Source organism: Kryptolebias marmoratus, linkage group LG15 (genome assembly GCF_001649575.2).
Source record: "Kryptolebias marmoratus isolate JLee-2015 linkage group LG15, ASM164957v2, whole genome shotgun sequence".
Lineage (NCBI taxonomy): Eukaryota > Metazoa > Chordata > Actinopteri > Cyprinodontiformes > Rivulidae > Kryptolebias > Kryptolebias marmoratus.
In genome coordinates, this window is record NC_051444.1 from 31,293,935 (window position 1) to 31,299,061 (window position 5,127).

The window sequence follows — 5,127 nt, forward strand, 5'->3', positions numbered from 1 at the left end:
CATGGCCTAACCAAATGCCTCCCATACCCCACTTCTTGCACCTGCAAGCACAGAAGCCGCAGTCCTTCTGGCCACTGTTTTACCTGTCAGCTGCTTCATGAGTTCCCCAGGACAGCCAAACTCTAAAGGATTCCTTCTTCAGCTTGACTCCATCACAGCTGGTGTTTACCAGTGGGTCCTTTGGTTGCCGCTGTGACAGGCACCAATGACCTTCAGGCCACAGTTTTTAGAAACTGAATTTGCAATAAAGGCCCTGAACATGGCCCTTTTGGATTCTGTGTCCTCAACGTTCCACAGGACGTCACAGAAGGTGAGCTCTCCCAGAGGCCTGGCTCCAGGGAAGTGCCCTGGTTTTCATTTTTAGGGTGAGGGTTCCTGATGCAATTGATGTTTATCCATCAAGTTTTTCTTTTCTTGCTCTGACCATCGCATCTTCAAAAGTGTTCTGTTTGCAGCCAATAATGGAGCAAGCCTTCCTAATAAGCTTATTGGGCCTGTTGATGTTTCTGGCTGCAATATTGCTGCCACAACAAACTACAGCAATGAAGAGCACATTGGCCACAAGAGACTGGTAAAAGATCGCCAACACCTTGCTACAAACATTGAAGGATCTCAGCTTCCTCAGGAAACAGTCTGCTCATCCCCTTCTTGTACACAGAATTACCTTTACTTCACCTTCACCTTTACTTCCTCTCCCTTACTGTACAATGTTTGTGAAGGCATCCTCCCTTCCTTAAAGTCAAGCACTATCACTTTGGTCTTAATCACATTCAGCAGCAGATGATTTCACCCAGCCCACTCAACAAAGTTGTCCATCAATGCCCAGTACTCCCCCTCCCCTCCACCTTGAACACACCCAACAACTGCTGAGTAATTAAAGAATTTCTGAAGGCGGTATGACCTGGATGTCAGAAGGAGACGGAGGTGAACTCAGAACACAGACTCATCTTGTAAAGTGAAACTAATTTATTAAAGTAAAATACTAACAAAACAAAAGGCTGGTGTAGCCCGAGAAAGGAGAAACCCTCTCTTCTTCCTCCTCCAGACTGGGCGAGGGCATAATGGCAACTGCAGCAGACGGAGACGTGAGGGCTGCTGCAGCTGACAGAGGCGTGGTGGCAATCAGTGCCCTCCTCCACCGATGGCGACCGTGAAACGAGGTGAGTACTGCAGCAGGAAAACAGTCCATTCCAGAAATAGAGCGGGTGCTCTCTCCGCAACTCCGAAAGGATTTGCTGTTCTTTCTCTGCAGAGAGAGCAACACCGCGGATGACGTCCGCTGGGTTCTGTTTTGACTGGATCATTCTGTTAGAAGACAGGGAGACGGAGGCGAACCCAGAACACAGACTTATCTTGTAAAGTGAAACTAATTTATTAAAGTAAAATACTAACAAAACAAAAGGCTGGCGTGGCAGCAAAACTAACAAAAACAAAAATCCAAAGACATGAGACAGGGCATGGCATGATATAAAACGTGACAAACGGAATGATCCAGTGAAGAATGATGAACAGTGACCGGTTTTTAAAGTCTGAAGGTGATGAGGTAAATGGGCACAGGTGAGTGATAATGATTATTGACAGGTGGAGATGGGCGGGAAAGACGTGACTGGAAAAGTACTGGGAAGGTGGATTGTGACCAGGGAACAGAAAACTAAAAGACAAAACTAAAGCAAAGAACCAAAACACTGAAAATCGTGACACTGGAGTTGCACTGAAAGTCATTAGTGAAGAGGTGAAGAGGAAAGGAGACAGAGCAGACGCCTGTGGAGCTCCTGTATCACTGACCACTACATTACACAGAACACTGCCCAAACGGACAAACTGTGGCTACCCCTTTAGGTAGTCAATAATCCAGGAAACAGTTGAGTCTTTGACACCCATCACAGGCAACTTCTCCCCCAAAAGCACCAGCTGAATGGTGTCAAAAACACTGGAGAAATCAAATAAAGTGAATTCCACAGTGTTGTTATTACCATCCAAGTGCAAATGAGTTTGCTGTAACAGGAAAATTACATCTCATCAACTCCCAAACAGGGTTGGTAGGCAAACTGTAGAGGGTCTAGTAGCATCCTTACCTGCCCCCTGAAATTGCTCAACTGGATGGCAATCCTTAAGGTTAGCAGGTGTCGACTTCTTTGGGACTGTGTAGAGGAAACAGTGTATTTTATTTTGAGATGGAGACATATGAATTATTAATAATTCATAAGTTATAATTTTATGGGGCACCACCCTCTCCAAAAGAGGGAAATATTACATAAATCTATAAGTTTAGTTCTCAGTCTCAACATTTAATTACCCTAAATCATGAGTTCTTCACTTCGGATTAAAATCATAATCATATCAAAACACATGCACGCTGAATTACGTTTTGCACTATTTATGTGACGTTTATTGAACAGACAAATATAACACAAGTTCTGGCAGGTTATGAAAATGTTGCAAGTTTGAATATGGTAATAAGATACTGATCGAGGAGTTATAATGGCATGTAGGTTAAACAGAAAGTCTGATCAAATCTAAGAGGTTAAGATTTTGAGGCAGAGAGGGTTTGAGGAAATAACTTTGCGTAATGGAAATGACGATTATTATTGTTAATTTGGCCACCTGAGTGAAACTAACTCTTATCGACCAGCACAGAGCACCATCAGAAGTTAGCCAGCAAATTGTTCAAAGAGTTGTCCTACCAAGAGAAGGATCCGTCTGGCTGCTGTCTCTCGGTACCAGTAGGGAACCTTTAGGCCACGGCGGGAAGAAGGTGACCTGGAGGGCTCGTCTCCATGGCACTTTCCGTCAGCGGAAGCTGAGTGTTCTGATTTAGGGTTTTCTTGATTGATTTTTGTATTTGCTTTTTTGTCCTTGTCTTTGTATTGTTTTGTCTTCTTTATGCCTTGGTTCTGTTTTGTCACCATTCGCCTGTCCTCTGCTCAGTAGTTTTCCGGTTACCTGTCACACCCATCTCCAGCTGTCTTCACTCTTAATCATACACCTGTTCCCACTTCTCCTCATCATCCTCTGCTTTAAAACCTGGTCATCTTCTCCACTTCCCCACCGGTTCATTGTTGATAGTTGTTGTTTGCTGTACGTCATTCATTACTTGTACCTCGCCTTGCCGTCATTTTGGATTTGGTTATTGATTGTTTTCTGCTGCCACATCAGCCTTTTGTTTTTGTTAATTTATTTAAAGAATAAATTTTTGTTTCTATTAAGTTATGAGTCTGTGCTCTAGGTTCCTCTCGCTCACTATCCTTCATGACACTGAGTCGAACCTTTGGCCGGTTCCGTTGGTCCAAACAGTCGGCAGCTCGTCTTTAGCAGGCAGGTGAACGACTCTGGGATGGCCGTTTGTAGCTGGTTTTGATGGCTAGGCTGGATGAAGAATTGGTCTCACGAAGGCGACGCAGGGGAATTTAATAAAGGTTCGGACTGTTATTTATTTTACTGATTTACTAAATTAGCGTCAATGTTAATGGTAAAAATTTGGTTCAAAACAAAAATCTAATGAAGTCAGCAACGCGGAAAACAAGAGGTCTAAAAGTAAAAGTAGACGGGACGAGGAAACCGCACAGAGAACGAAAAACAAAGAAGAATTTGGGAGCAGGAACGGGGGGAAAAACAGCAGAGAGCTGGAAGCAGGAACTGGCAACTTTTAAACAAAGCTGGGGGTTGGCCTTTGCATGCTTACAGTCCAATCAGAGATGCAGTTCTCAAAAGAAGGCAGGGTGTTTCGGTGGTCATTCAGCCAATGAGCACTACTCCTCTTCAGAGGGGCGTTTTTGTTGACACTTAAGGAGAAACTAATGTAATTTGATCTTTGCATTCCTTTTATGCCTCAAAATTAAATTTAGTTAGCAAAAGGGGAAGCAGACTCGATCAGTGATTAAATTAGGTCTTCTCACATGAAGTAAATCTCAATGAATCATGGTTATTGGCACTGTAAACACATATTGATACACTTGCAGCCTGATGGCAGGATAATGCTCATACTGTTTCATCGGTCATGTGATATGTGAATGAATGAAGCAAAACAGAAAATATATGGACAACTACAAACATTAAAAGATAAAACATGACTCTTGTAACTGAAAGGAGAAAACGATATTAGTACAAATATCACATTTTAACATGAGGGTTGCAGTCCAGAAACTTATTTGGAACAGATTAGAAAGTTCACAATAGGATTGGTATAGTTCAAACTTTATACTAAGCAGAGACCAGGATGTTGGGGTGCTTGAGCTTAACTAGATTTGAAGGAATGTGGTAATTCCTTTGATGTCAGTAGGCCGAAGACGTGATCTTTTCCTTGAGTTTAACCAGGTCCTTGGTTGTTCCTTTCTCACAATGTAAATTTCTTCCAAAGTAGTACTCTTGACACTTAGGCTCCAGTCTTTCAAGCTAGAGGTCTGAAAAGGGGGTGTAAATCCGGTTTTAGAGTCAACAACCGACACAATTTTAGTAAATGCCAGAAGCGAGTCCCCAGGTAACGAACAAACTCAGGAGGCAATAATTAAGTAGAAAACTTTATTGTGCAGAGGTGGTGGAATCTGGAAGGAGGAGAGGATTGATTAATGTCTTTGTCCAGTAGTTAACTTGCAGGTGGTTCGGAGGATTAGCGAAGGGAGCTAACTTACAGGTTGTGCCAGGTGGGAGCACGGAGGTGAGTATCCCAGATGAGTAGGTAGGTAGGTACATTTATTTATATAGCACTTTTCAGCACAAGGCGACTCAAAGTGCTTTACAACACAAGAACAAAATTACAGAAAAAGTTACAGCAGTAATTAAACACAATGAAACACAAAAGCTAAACAAGATAAACTAAACTAAGTGTACAGTTTGGATAAATAATCTAAAACATGAGAATGCTAAACTAATGATACCAAGCTTTCTAAATGGTACCAAACCTGATAAACTAAACTAAGTGTACAGTTTGGATAAGTAATCTAAAACATGAGAATGCTAAGCTAATTATACCGAGCTTTCAAAATGGTACCAGATCCTCTATAAGGCTGACATATCAATTACTAACTAAGGTCTAAACATAACTAAACTAAACTAAACTAAACTAAACTAAGGTACGAACTCTAACTAACAGTACCAAGGCCCTCTAAACAGCCAACGTAAGAATTTCTA

The 5,127-nt window shown here is 42.1% G+C and overlaps 1 long non-coding RNA gene across 1 annotated transcript; it reads right to left on the reverse strand.

Moving 5' to 3' along the window:
* Positions 1-602: 602 nt before the first annotated feature.
* Positions 603-4,780, reverse strand: LOC112450018. The gene is made up of 3 exons (XR_003038583.2): positions 2,685-4,780; positions 2,076-2,141; positions 603-1,305 (listed from the first exon to the last, which is right to left on the reverse strand). It is a non-coding gene; the product is annotated as an uncharacterized LOC112450018 (long non-coding RNA).
* Between the last annotated feature and the right edge of the window lie 347 nt (positions 4,781-5,127).